At 38.6% G+C, this 15,304-nt stretch overlaps 1 protein-coding gene across 2 annotated transcripts in view; it reads left to right on the forward strand.

Moving 5' to 3' along the window:
• KLHL18 (kelch like family member 18) overlaps nt 1–15,304 on the forward strand; it is a 698,878-nt gene that overhangs the window by 662,226 nt on the left and 21,348 nt on the right. The gene's annotated exons all lie outside the window — the stretch shown is intronic.

The raw sequence follows: 15,304 nt of genomic DNA on the forward strand, positions 1-15,304 counted from the left end.
TCTCAGAATGGGAGGGGGTAAATAGTGGTGGTCAGTACCAATTCACTCTGTCCCAAGCTTTAGAATAGACTGCCATCATTCAAAACAAGAGCACATTGGTTTTCCCTTAAACACGCCTTTCAGTTTACACTTAAAAGTAGGCCAGCCTTTAAATGTTCAGATGATGGCATTTAACTCTTGGTAGACACCCTTCCAAGGATGGACACCACACAGTTTGATATGCAGGAAAAATACATAAATCCCTAAGTTAATAAATAAAACATCAGCTGTAAGCATTCAACATTAACAAATTAATTATTTATATTTTTGGGGGTCCTTAAGGTCTGCCCAGTGGTTTTCCTTTTTTGTGCCCAGTTTAATCGTTTGTCCATCAGGACAAGAGCCCACTAGCCCATCCATTCCCTATTGGAGGTGAGATTCAGGTGTCAGGGAAGTGTACCCATGTGCTGACTGTGTAGACTGCTACTCTAACGCCCTCAGCAGCTTGCACACCCCACAATTCCCACTGGGAGGTACAATGGACACTGTTGCTCACTCACAACCACCTGGCTACTTGGCACAAAGCAATGCAGTGTGAATGTACAGGATCCTTGGTTTGAGTAGTATGCCATTGTCTCATGCAAAAATCAAGCCTCCATAAAACAAGAGAAACGGACTGTTTTAGTAACAGTTCTTCTCACTGCTAGCATTGCTTCACATCCCACTTCAGCTTTGCTTGTGCCACTTCATTGTTTCATATGGAAACCATTTGTTTTTCATATTCAGCAAAATAAAATTTCAACTTTTTACTGCTAGTTTGAAGAATTGAAGTTATGATTTTGGTGTTCTGCTTCTATTTTCAGCTTAAGTATTTTATGCAGAACACTGAAAAAGGCTTAATTTAAAAACAGCACTGCTGACATTTGCCTGCTTATTTCTCTCCTTTCTGTAATTGTACTTTTGAACATCATTTGTTAAAGTGGTACATTGCCTTCTGTTTATATCTATGGTAGTGTTTGAGTTCTACTTACACTTTCCCATCTAGGCTTAACCATGACAGAAGATGATTTGTGTTCATTCTGCACATCGGCTGTAAAAGTGGACATTACTGTGTTCTACAGCTTGAGATGAGCACTGACCTTAATTACTGCCAAATACAGAACTATGAAGTTTTCTCCAGTGCTAGGAATTTGTCTTCATTGGCATCAGTGCCATAGTAATGTGTACAATGGCAATATCTTTATTGGTACTTGTGTTGGACCAACCAGGCTAAGCTGTGATTCCTTTTTTAAGCTGGAACAGCCAAGGATCTCTCTCTAGGTCATTTAAACATATTTTCTAGTGATTTGAAGCCTGAAGGTTTTCTGTTGGAGTTGATCAGAGTCGGGAATCCAAGTAGTGTTAAATAAGGTAAGTCAGGCCTAAAGGGCTTTTGTGATTGATGGTCCAGCTCCAGTGATGCATCTAGCTAGACCATCGTAGCTGTGTTTATCTTTTTCCATTTACTTTAACAGATTTTTGCCATCGAAATTTTACAGAGACTTTTTTAGCATGACACGTCATATGCAGGCTGTTCATTCAAGGGGTATAAGTAGGTACAATGCCATAACTAGGGTGGGGTGAACAGGAGAGATTGACAGTGACACAAGCTGTCGGGAAGCATTTAGTGGGTATGGGAGCGCAGCACCATGTGCTTTGTGTGCTAATCTTAACTGTAGCAAGCTGCTTATTACATTAGTAGTAAGCAGCCTGCTACAGTTTGACAGCAGAAAACCTTTTTTGACCCCCCCCCCCCCCGCCAAAAAAAGGAGGTTGGGAATGCAGTACAGGTATCCATAAATGAATGTGAATACTGCATTTGTGGTCGTGGCTCAAGCACTGTGTGTGTGGTGATTTTAAATGTAGCAAGCAGCTTCCTACATTTCATAGCAAAAGATGTTTTTTTGGGCTTTGATGTTCAGCTTGAAGACTTCGTTTCTTTTATTCCCAACTGTTTGGAGATCTACTCAGGGTGTTTAATGACCTAGCTTTGGTTATGAGTATGTGTCTTCACTGGTCCTGTGCTGTTATATTACAGATTATGCTTTTGCAGATTTAGGTGACTGCAAACATTCACAAGGGAATTTCAAAATGCTTCCTTTTGTTGCAAGTCCCCTTCCAATACTTCTAAAATACATTAGCTTTCTTTAGTTTAGGGACTGTAGAAGCAGTACCTTTTTTTTTTTTTTGTTAAAAGTGAATATAAGGAAAGGAGAGTTTTCATGTTCAAATGGTGGGTTAGTTGTTTACACAGGAATTTTGCAAGTTTCTTATCACAAATCCTGCTTCTGTATATAATTGCCAGCTTGTCTTCCTTGTTTCGATCATTGGAGTACGAGTTATACTGTGTGCGTGTGTACACTATATGTATGTGCACTTGCAAGCACACACACACACACACACACACACACACACACACACACACATTAACTTTATTACAGGAATTGTAAAATTAATTTTTCCCTGCACATAGCCTGTACTTACCATAGACTCTGTGTTTTAGTTTCTGCTTTTGGGAACTGTTTTCATGTAAATGATTTAGTTGCTACATAGTACAAATAGGCAGTGATGTGCTACTGAGCACATATAATGCAGGTCAGTGTCATTAGTATTTCCAAGCTGTGGTGTGGTCAGTATATTTTCCCATCTGTTTTAGGCATTATTGTTTCCTCTGAATGAAGAAGTATTTGCTATATGACATAAGTGAAAAGTAATTTGTTAAATGTGTTTCATTTTCTTTAAACACTGATAAAACAAGTGTCAAATGTAGCAGTACATTCACTTAAAAAGTGTATATTTATGGTCATGACCAAAGACATGTGGAGTGCTCAACTGTTAAAGGTGAACAGCTTTTATTACTTTACAAACTTTTTCAATTTGTTAATTTTTTTTTATAATGTGCTGATACCAGGACACACAACTTGAAAACAGACAACCTCCAAATCATAAACTGACTTTCTGAATGACTGGCCCCACTTTACCTTTTTCTGTAGCATGTATATTAATTCCCACAAGGCAGTATTAGACCTTACTCTAGTGAAGATATCTACTACATTTGTAGCTTTTAAAAATGCTTCCACAGGAGATCTTTTTAAAGATACCTCATGATTTACTCTGCACACCTTCATGTAACTGTTTTCTTTCCACTTTGTCCATACTATTGCATATATTTGTGGACAAAGCAACAGTGTTTAATGTACATCCCATTCTCAAACTCTGAATACTTTTGTTGAGAACATATACACATACAGATATTCATATAGACCATACAAAAAACATCTGAACCTCCAATACAAATAGTTCTGGAAAGTTTGATAGGCAAATGTCAGTGGTTTTAAAACACCACACTCCAGTAACTGGTTTTGCAAAAAGCACCTTCATTGCACCCCTTTATATAACTGCATAAACAGCACAGTTGCATAGCCATGTGAAAAGAAGCACCTTACAGAAGGAAGAAACTAAGGTATACAAACTGTAGTTTGAGTCACATTCTCATAGGCTAAATTGCTGTAAGCTAATGGTGTGTCAGCCATTGTAGGATTAGCCAATGATGCCGTAAAATAAGAACCCTTGAAAGACATAATGGCACATAAGCGTTAATCTGGAAGGTAAAGACTGTATTCTTTGCTTAGAATTATACTAGAAGAATGGGCAATAAGGAGACTATATAGAAAACGAAGGAAAAGAGAATCAGAAAAGAAACAAGGGTCCTTAAGATGGGATAATGTTTGGCATAGGTGGAAGTTCGTGTCCAGTGACCCCTGGGTTGAATTTATGGGATCCCATCCATTCATGTGATTGAAGTTTGAAAGTCGCTAGGGTTTTACATCAGCTAATATATAGGGGGAGCTTTTTCCGTAGGAGAGGAAGGTGCTAGGTGATGACTGTCTGAATTCAGACTTATTGATGTTTTGTTGAATGTATTGATTGAGGTGTTTTTTTGTTTGAGCAAAAGGCAGTCAGAGAGAACAGGGTTTGATGTAGCTCAAAATGGCAGGCACAAATGACATCACAGAAGGCTCTACGCCATTGAAAAAATGACAGGGTGTTAATCTATCTGACTAAGAGTGAATCTTTGGAAAATTAAGTCATATGACTATCTTATGTTGCTTCCATCTTTCTTACTGTAAATATCAGCAGATTTCAAGTCTTCAGTTTGCTATGCAACTTGTACACAAGATTAAGGAGCTTAATTGTACTCTGTGTATGTAGGGTCACTACTACCTGTTGTTATCATAAGAATTGTCTTCCAGATGAAATGTGATCTAAGATAATTGGGCTAGTCTTCCACTAGACCAGCTATTCTCTTTGTTTTTTCATTATGAATTTCTGTTATTATATTTCTTGATTGTATTATATTTTTTGATTAACAAAATTGTCTACTAACAATGGAGCTTTTCTACCTGAACCTGTGCTGAAAAATGGTTATATGCCCAGTCGGACTCTTCGGTAAACAAATGTAAAATAAGTAAATAGATTTGTTACTTTTGGTTATAAAATGCTGGGGATTTCTGTTTGGGATAGTTTTTAGAGCTATATATGTCCAGTGGAGTATACTATAATGGGGTGAATGAGGACAGAGTGAAGGGGAATTAGGATGTGTTGTGATCTGGAAGAGAACCCATGACAGATGAGATGAGGACTGCCCAGGATTGTCCCCGTGCTACTAATGGATACAGGCAGTTCCTAAATGCTTTATCCCATGCATGGGTCACCTGAAATTATCTATGGTATGATCCCAGTTATCCTCATTAGAGGTAATATATCATTGGTCATGGGTTAATTTGAGCACAAAAAGAGAAATTAGTGAGACTTAAAACAGCTTGCAAGGAAAGCTAACCTAGCACTTATCTTCAAGAAGGGTGCTCACTATCGATTTTCTTAATATTACAGATTATGCTGATTTTAAGCATAGCTTATTGTCTGTATAGGTTCCTAAATTCTGGATCATGATGTCTGTCTTGTAGAGAATTCCACTTGTGTGGTTCTGTACAGGAACACTCGTTTTAGCAAATGTGACTGTTTTACATTTCTTTACATCTAGAGTGAAACCTTTAATTTAGTGCACCATTTGTGTCTTCTTGGAGTGCCAGAGAACCTTAGTGGGGAATTTTAGACGATTCCTAACTTGCAGTCATTCTGCATTTTCATGTAGCCCAGAGTTATTCGTATTTATCTAAATTTCATGAGAGTAAATTATAAATAGAAAAGGATTTAAAGCAACACCTTAAGGGAAGGTGCTGATTACATTTTTTTTTATTGGGGGGGGGGGGTGGCTGTGGGGTGAGGAGTGTAGTATTGGATGTCCTTCCATTTCACTGTTGCAGTATTCATTACAGTAGGGATCCCCTACCAAGGGCGGCCTGACATCCAGCCAGTATACCAAGCCTTTGGTTTGCTTTAAGGTACATTATGCATCACGTGTATGCTCCTTGCATAGCATACGGCATAATGGTGATGTCTGGAAGTACCATCTTCATAACTTCTTTGCAGCCAGTCTCAAACGCCTTCTCTTGATCATTGGTCTGAACGCCCGTTCCATTGCTGGTTCGCCAAGCTGTTGCAGATAAGTGCCCTGTTGGGGTTTATTGTAGCTTATCTTTTTATATTTTATTGTTTGTAGGGTTTCATGACATCCAAAAAGGGTAAATGCCAGTGTGGGAGACAGATTACCCATAAAGATAGTCATGAGCAGTGCTGGTTTTGCCTTAGCTCTTCCCACAACCATACGTCCCGTTCTATGTCAGGCTTTTGTTCCAAAAACCGTTCATAGTAGCTTTCTTCTTTAGCTGTGTTTTTGGAAAATCAACATCTTAAGCTTTTAGCTAAAGACACTATGGAAGGAATTTGCCACTCTCAGGGGCAGCAGTCCATTAAGAAGGTCAAGAAGTCTAGGCTGGATATTTCTGCTGTTCAACCTCTGCTGGACGTCTCTCCCAAGGTGAGGGAAAGCCCAGAGGTTCACCCTGTTACTTTTTGTTGGATTCTTCAGCCGCGACCATTTGATGCCAGCAGGGATCTGACCTTAGGCACATCCTTGGAGCCTTTGCAGAACTCCACATTGGACATTCAGGGGGAACTGCAGTTGATGATTTTCAATGGAACTAGGGATGCTCCTCAAATTTTAGTCAGAGAAGATTTTCCTCCTACAATTATTGAATGCTGTCTAGGGTAGGAGCTTTCTACATTTCATAAGGCGGATGTCCCCTTAAAGAAAAAGCAGAAAACCAAACATATTTCTCCAGCTCCTAAGGACCCACAGAGTGAATGGCAAAATTTCACTTGGGGGTTGTTTAATGCTTTAATGGCTTTAAAACCTCCTCAAGCTGTTTCTGTTCCAGCTCCTACTCCCTTTAAAAGACCCAGGAAACAGGATTCCTCTAAGGAGCAGGTGGATTCAGTTGAGGAATCCCTTGCTTTACTCCTTTCAGTTTCCCTCTTCTTTAGATTATGGGTCTGAGGAAGAGAAATCCAGTATTCCTGATTATCTTTTGAGGAAATTTCTTTTTAGGGACACAATCTCTAGAATGATGAAATGTTTCTGAAGCGCAGAAAAGGTATTATGAACTCCTACGGATGGACTCTCCCAGGCCTTCAGCTGTATCTCCTGGGATGTCCCTGTTCAGGGATTTGAATTGATTGGACCACTTAGGCTTTTTAACTCATTAACCCCGAGTACCTTCTCACAGCGCCTCTGTGCTTACATCCGAGCGCGCTGTGAGAAGGTAGTAATTGCATGCAGTTACATCCGAGTCCCTTCCACAAGCGCATCTAAATTTACAGCCGTATTGTATCCCCACTGATAAAAAAAAAGTTGAAAAAGTACCTGAACTTATTCAGGTATTTTCTCAACTTATTTGTCAGTATGGAATTACCTGACGTTTATATTTGAATTTTCAGAGAAAATCGGCTGTAAAGTCAAGTAACCGCAATAAAACAATTCTTCCTGTGTTCAGCCATTGTCCCGCCCCATTACAAGTTTTACTGTATTTTTTTCCCTCAAATCTAACATTTACTACTACATTGTTGTCAAGATAAAATGAAGTCAGAGACAGTTCAAGTATTGTGTCCGACGAATATCCCAGGGATGCGGGTGGCTTTAAATCCTTGTCCTGGAGCTTAAAGAACCCTCCCTTATTTTATTCTCTACTGGCCTATTCTGCGGGCTGTTGTCATCAGGCTCTGACTAAAGTAAATTGTTATAAAATAAACAAAAGTCTCTGGGACACTAGTACGAAGCTGTAACAGTATTTAATATTAAGCGCTTTTCTTTGAAGCGCTTAGTTTCAAAGCGCTTAATATTAAATACTGTTACAGCTTCGTACTAGTGCTCCAAAGTCTTTGGTTTATTTTATACCAGTTTTCTTGTGGTTTTACTTAAAGTAAATTGTTGTCAACAAACAATAGCACTATTTATTAGAGAGCGGATTGGCTTCCTGAGCTGTTTCTTCTTGGTTTTACTGTCTATTACAGCATTTTGACAGTGCATTAGCACCACTGTGTTTGGATGAGACCACGAAGGACAGACATTTAATTTCCTCCCGGTTTTTAGCTGAAAGAAAGTGACCATACTCGAGTGTTAAATTGCTTACAGTAGGTTGTTGGAGTGTCATTTGTTGATTGGGTCTCAAGACCGTTACAGCTGCGATATCAGATGTTTCAGTTGCAAAACGTGTACACATTACCTCTTTTGTGTAAATCGACTCGTAATGTAACTGACTTCAGTCTGTTAATTAAGTTGAAAGATAATACTGACGCGATGTTGTATTCCTTGCACTTATTGCAGTCATTACAGCTTCATGTCTTCAAGTTTCCACGGTTATTTCTGGGCATGCACGAGACACGAGTAGGATGTGCACTAGTAATGCTTGACTGAGACATCACACTTTGATTGTATGCTGCTTTCATGTGCCAGCATTTCCTGGTAACTCATAGTCTGAGCTTTATTGTTAGACATAGTCAAAGAATTAACATATATATTACTGAGCTCTCAGATGATATCCAGATATGCAATGTCTCAGTGCTGGATGGAATTCTGAACGAAGGTTTTGCAGTTGTGCAATTCTGTGTCCTTGTACTTTTACTATGTTTGAGTTCCCAATACAAATGAAATAGCTTTTTCTTTGCTTGTAAAATGAGTGTTTAATATGACAGTGGCCTTAGTCACAGTAGCTTGACTGGATACATTTTCTAACTGAAAGGCATATTTAAATTAATTGTTGTGCATTTTAAGGAAGAATAGTGCTGCTACTGGACACCCTCACTACAAATATAATAACTTCTGCCTCTTGCATATAATATTTACTTGTGGTATTATACCTCCAGAGTAAGAGGTAGTAAATTCTCTCATCTGCTATTAGTAGGCAATCAGCTACCACTTGTTCTAATACTTTGTAGTAAGACCTGCTACAGGTACTGTAAAGGAAGTCTGAGATTCTGGAGAGATGATATAATAAGAACAAATGGCCCTTGGACTACAGCTGGACTACCTTGAAGGGCCAAACCATACCTCTAATTAACACTCCACAATGAAGCACTGCTGCTTATTAGTGACTCTATTAGATCACTTCTCTAATACCCATACTAACAACCACTTTGTCAGAGGTCCGCATCTCAAACACTGTCTAAACCACTTCTTTTACCAGACACATTGAATATTCCTCACCTTCTAGTCACTTATCTGCCTGACACCATGAATGAAAGTATCCCATCTGGTCAGTTTCAAGAATAATCAAAGTGAGTGCTATATATAGCGGAATATTATCCCTGTACTGGTTTTCACATTCATGGATGCAGCTGGCATTAAAAACACTAGAAGGCATTCAGAAGACATGCGTGAATGGACATGCCTTTGTTGAAGGTTGGGCGTCGGGCTGGCACCTCGGCATCATATAAATCTACTGCCAATCATTAGCGGACCGGATTTCCATTGTGACCCCTCACTGGGAAAAGCCGAAAGAAGAAGAAGAAAGAAGATACTCTCTCCAGTCACCTGCAATAAGGTTATGAACACCTCTCGTAAACACTTCTGGACTGATAATAGATTTATTAATCAAATTATTGATAATGTCGGTTAAAATAGAAAAGTGCACAATCTGTGTCCGTGCTTATTCATAAAATTAAATACCAAAGGTTTTGCTTAAACCCTTTTATCAGTTTGACGTTTGAGTACTGGTTTGTGTTGCAAATATATTTCAAAATGGAGTTTGGTGTTTGTGATTTTATGCAGTGTATTTATGAAGCTCTTTTTCGAATATCTTTATGCCGTAAAATTTGCTTGTGTGGGACAACGACCTTTCAGTTGTTTTGTAAGGTATTGTTTTATTTTTCAGATTTTGTCAAGTTATTAACCTTTGAGTTTGTCACGCCTTCATGGTGCTGTCAGTCTCGTTCAATGTAGTTATAAGACCAGATACCCCATGAAGCTTATTATTATCCATCTGATGATGTAGGGGCTTATGCTATCTCAGTAAGTTTAACTATGGTCCTGAATAATATAAACTGAAACAATCTTCTCTACTGAGTAATGCTGGGCAATGTTACTGATGGGTAGTTTGGAGAAATATTTCAATCAGGTGCTTCAACTTTATTGAAGGGGTCACTTGGGTGAATGCTTCATTTTGGTGATTGCACATACTAGGAAATGCTACTGAAGGGTCATTTGGGTAATTGTTTCATTTTGCTGATTATGCATACCTCAACATTTTACCAAAGGGGTTAGTTGGGTGAATGTTTCATTTTGGTGGATGTGTATACCTGGACATACTAACAAAGATGTTACTTGGTGAAATAATTCATTCTATATCAGGGAAGTGCTTCTGCATACATGGTCAGACTGCTACAACATGTTTGGGTGGGATGAAAGGCTGCATGAGATATTTTATATTATTATTTTGGCATAGCTCACCCAGATATTTTGGGCAATATTGCTGCCTTTTTCACTGCTGTGTCTTATTCTATTTACATATTTCTGACTTTGTCATTTCTGTTTATGATTATACTCCGTGTTTGTCTCAGTGATATAAATGTTATTGCACAAAAGTACCAGCATGGAGCAACCATATATTTTGGGCAATATTCCTGGCTGTGTCAGTAATATCTAAGTGTTATGCTATTTGGCTGAATGACTCAGGTAATCTCCTTACTGATGATACCGAGTGTGTTACATAACAGCTGCACAATGTAATATAATGAATGCCTACTCGACAGGTTATGTGCAGCAATTATCACCTGTGTCTCAGCATGCATACCTTTGCAGTAATGAAAGGAAGGTCATTATCACATTAGCAATATGTGCAGTTACAATATAGCAGTGAGTCATTATCACTTTTCTGGGCAAAGTCTCAGCTGCTGTCACTGTTATTCACATAAGTAGAAGTTGTTATCACTTTGATGAATTTACAAGCCAGGTTGTGTTTTTTCTCTGCTTGGACTCATTGCAAGCAACCCCCCCCCCCTATTCTTCATCAACTGCCTACCCTCCTAAACCCCTGATTTTTTTTCTGGCTGCATATATACATTTTATATATATATATATATATATATATATATATATATATGTGTGTGTGTGTGTGCATATGTGTGTGTATAGGGATATATGTATGTACAAAATGTACTTGCACATATATACATTGGTCACACGCATATATATTTATAATTTTGGTGATTGTGCATATCTGAACATTTTGCTGAAGGGGTCATTTGGGTGAAAGTTTAATTTAGGGACATGTGTATAACATGTAGTAATGAAGATGTTGGTAGGGGAAATAATTAATTTGTGTTCTTGACTGACCTCCACAATGGCGTGAGGAGAGCTATGCAGGATTGTAAGAAGAATGGAAAACACCCATTACCAAGTAGGGACCAGTATGGTAAGTAAAACTCTATTATGAACTGTGTTGTGTAAAATATATTTCTCTGAGTTTGGCAAATAACTGTGGTAAGGAGCTGGTGAGGATGCTGAAAAATAACTGCTTTAGGAGAATGCTACCACGTACAATGTAATATGTCAGTGACCATCCTGCAATACTTCATTTTTTAGTCTGCTTTTATCAGGCATGTGTAGAGTTAGATGACAGGAAGGGCTTACTGATACAGAAATTGATCTCTTAGGTCCATTGCTGAATGGATGCATGTAAAGAGAAAAGGCATAGGTAAGGCAGACTGCTGACACAGAAGGAGGTTGAGACTGCAGTGCTATCGGCTGTCTGAGTGGGTAGCCAGCACAGCTATCAGAATGATGAGATGGCCTTGCCTGCCACTGTCCCATGCCTGTTCTGGGTTCATTAGTGGAGTGGTGGTCCCTACCTTGCTTTTTCTGTTTACATGTACCCCATCGGCAGTATGTTGGCTACACCAAGAATGTGCATATTTACAATCATATGTGTCTACATGGTAAAACAACTGCTTCTGAATGCTGTACACATGTACATATATCAGTTTTGTTAGGACTTAGGTTATGGAAATTTATATTTTTTTCATATTTTGGTAGATACGTTTGTAAGGGAGCATCTGAATGTGCCAAGTAATACCTCATTTTGAAGACAGTATTGCTGATTCTAACATGGTAAAATAATTGTGCCTGTATGTTGGACATGTGCAGATATCAAAGTTTGTTTGGAATTAGGTTATGGAAACTATTATTTTTTTTCATATTTTGGTAAATAACTTTGCAAGGGAGCATGTCAGTGTGCCAAGTAATACCTCATTTTGAAGACAGTATTGGTAGTTCCACCACAGTAAATAAATTGTGTCTGTATGTTGCACACATGTGCAGATATCAAAGTTTGTTTCGGACTTTGGTTATGGAAATTATGATTGTTTTTTCATATTTTGGTAGATAACTTTGCAAGGGAGCATCTGAATGTGCTAAGTAATACCTCATTTTGAAAACAGCATTAATAGTTCTAACATGGGAAAATAATGGTCCCTGTATCTTGGACACATGTGCAGATATCAAAGTTTGTTTCAGAGTTAGGTTATGAAAATTATTATTTTTTTTTCATATTTTGGTAGATAAGTTTGTAAGGGAGCATCTGAATGTGCCAAGTAATACCTCATTTTGAAGACAGTATTGCTGGTTCCAACATGGTAAAAGAATTGTGCCTGTATGTTGGACACACATGCAGAAATCAAAGTTTGTTTGGAAGTAGGATATGGAAATTATGATTTTTTTTCATATTTTGGTAAATAACTTTGCAAGGGATCATGTCAGTGTGCCAAGTAATACCTCATTTTGAAGACAGTGTTAATCCTTACAACATGGTAAAAGAACTGTGTCTGTGCACTCTACATATGTAGAGATATCACAGTTTGTTTAGTCTTGTACGATTATGAAAATTATACATTTACAATACTTTTCATTATTATGCCCATATCATTGCAAGGGAGCATGGTGATCACACAAATGATGCATCACTTTGAAGCTGACATTCAGATGCACAACTTCTACACTGATATGTAGGCTCTGTCTGTTACAGGTGATGAGATATTATGCTTAGCCTATTTATCAATTATGAAAAATAATATATTAATCATATTTCTGTGAATATCTCAAGAATGGAACATCGTACAGTAATGGTTAAGGTATCATTTTAAAGCTGACATTCATACTAACAAATTACATTCAAATTGTATGGGTCTGCATGGTACATTGACCAAGATATTATGCTTTGTTTTTCCAAAAAGGTAAAAAATATGCACAATATCAGCATTCCTTGCCAAATATTTAATAATGACTTTGATATACACTATCAACATTTACACTGCTGGAAAGGTCAGTGTCTGATGAATAACTTTTGTGTTTACATTTTTAGTCTAGCTCTTATAGTTAAAGAGTTATGAACATTTGTTTTCTGTATGGTATTACAAATGGATTTTCTGAAAATGAGCTCAGGCTGCACTGTTGTTTCTATGGTGGAATTACGCAGGCAGCTTTTCCTGAGCTGCTCCGGAGTGAATGAGTTAAAGAAGCTGATAATATCTAATAAGTTGGTTTAATCCCTAAGTGTATAAGTATTATTGAAACTTAGCAGATTGGTCTTAAGGTTGAAGGTGATAGCTAAATGGTATGCTTCAACTACTGAAGGGAATGTTTGGGGATAAAGAGAGAGCCAGAGGAGTTGGTTAACTCAAGATGTCCTTCCATTTGTGTTGTAGTCTTAACCTCTGGGATTCCCTACTTCAGCAGCCAGAAGTCCAGCCAGTATACAAAAGCATATTGTTGCTTTAAGGTATGCTGTACGTCACATGTATGCTGATGGCATAGCATAGGGCATAAAGGTGATGCCCAGACTTACCGTCCTCAGAACTTTCTTGCCTCCAGTCCGAATGCATCTCTCTATCGTCTGTCTGAAAGACTGCATCCTGCTTGCTGGTCTCAGAGCTATTACAGATAAATGCCGTTACCAAGCACTACAAGTTGGATGGAATCTCCAGAACTAGGGCTGGGTTTGCTAGGGCCATCCTTCAAGAAGGCTCTGCTGGTCCTTCCTCATTTCAGGTTTCTTCCTGAGGTTTGGCAGTCTTCCAGAGGTTAAGAATACTGCAGCATGTGAGTGGAAGGACATAGTACAGTTGTGCAAAATCTTAACATAACAGTAGATGTCCTTTCCTTCACTGTTGTAGTATTTACTCCTCCCCGGTCCATTTCCCTTCTGGATGTGCTAGTTACCTCTTTGCTTTCCTTGGACTGGTGTTCCTACTGGGGCTGTCAGTTCTGAGGATGGTACATCCAGATGTCACCCTTATGCCTTACACTACACAAGGAGCATACGTGTGATGACATACAGCATACCTTAAAGCAACAGTAGGCTTTTCTATACTGGCCAGACGTCAGGCTGCCGAGACAGGGAACCCATGAGGTTAAGAATACTGCAACAATGAAGGAAAGGACATCTACTGCTACTGTAAGATTTTACACAACTGTACTTTCTAAGAGGTTTGGACTTCTAGTAGGGAGAGTAACTATTTAATCCGGTTGTATGGTGCTAATGTTAAGAAAAGCCTGGGTGTAACTGTTTGGTATGTAGAGGGACCAGCTGGTTGGATAATTCAAATCTCCTAATAAAAAGTTGTTTTGTTTGACGTCTAGCTAGGTGGAGGACATGTAAATTTGTCCATTGTGTTCATCTGTGGAACTAGAAGAAGCCCTGTAATTTCCCAAAAAGTAAGACTTTTTGTTGATAGTGATTTAGACCTGTACAAAAATCAAGGTTGGAGTAATTTGGGATGAGACTTGTAAGTATGACATCCTTAATGGATGATATGCCTCTACCACTACTAATGGTCCTAAATGATGATAGTGAACCCTGGAACAGAAGGACTTTTCCATAGATTAGAGACATTTTTTCATTAGCGATGGGGATGTTTTCTAGGTAAAGGAAAATTTCCAAGTCAGACATTTTGCCTTGGAGGCTTTTTGTATTGAAGAAAGCTGCTCCTGACACCTGGATGACTAGAATTTGTCAGGTTGGAGTTTCTAGCAATTTAATTTTGCATTAAAAAAAGACATTATCAGGGTGGAAAGTGGCTTTGTTTGTATGAGAGAACTCTCAAAGGACAGCTGCAGTCCATGCTTGCTGAAGCAGGAAGATCTGCCTACCTTCTTCAAGGCCATCACAAACTGGATTACCCTAGTGAAGATGCTACACATGTATCCAGTCATTGAAACCAATGATGGTAGATTTGTATTTGGGAATCATTCTAGGTGATTGAAGAACATAACTCAACATGAGATTTTCCCTCCTTAAGAACACGTGATGAAAGTTCCACCGGGTGTGCGCATTTCCTCCAGTTTCGACTACCTGAGGTCATTTACCACAGCATGAGCAACTCTAAGGATGTATTCATTTTAAATGTTTCAGAACATGGAGGACTTTTGCATCCTTAATCCTAATGCCTGAATGACAATTGACCATCACCCCTTCCTATGCAAGTACAGTGGATATAGACTATGCCTGACAGTGGAGTCACCAAAAACTAGAATATTTCTAGTGTTACCTGTTTTAACGGTAAGCTTGGTCTGCCTTGAGGACACTGTATTTTTTGCTTGGTGATTTCTTTTAACAGCATGTACCAATATGGTAATGGTAGGCATGGGTATTGGTGTACCTTTGTGAGTAGTGAGTTTGAGTATGTGGCCATGTAGCTGAGGTGCCCTGACAGCTTCAGTAGTATTCTACTTTACTGCCTCAGCATGTCTGTGTTTATTCCTGCTGACAAGATCCAAGAGGTCCACCTCCTGTTTGTGTGCATAAATGCTTCTCTCGGACAGATTTTGTTTTTA

Source organism: Protopterus annectens, chromosome 3.part0 (assembly GCF_019279795.1).
Source record: "Protopterus annectens isolate FY-2018-M chromosome 3.part0, PAN1.0, whole genome shotgun sequence".
NCBI classification, from domain to species: domain Eukaryota; kingdom Metazoa; phylum Chordata; order Ceratodontiformes; family Protopteridae; genus Protopterus; species Protopterus annectens.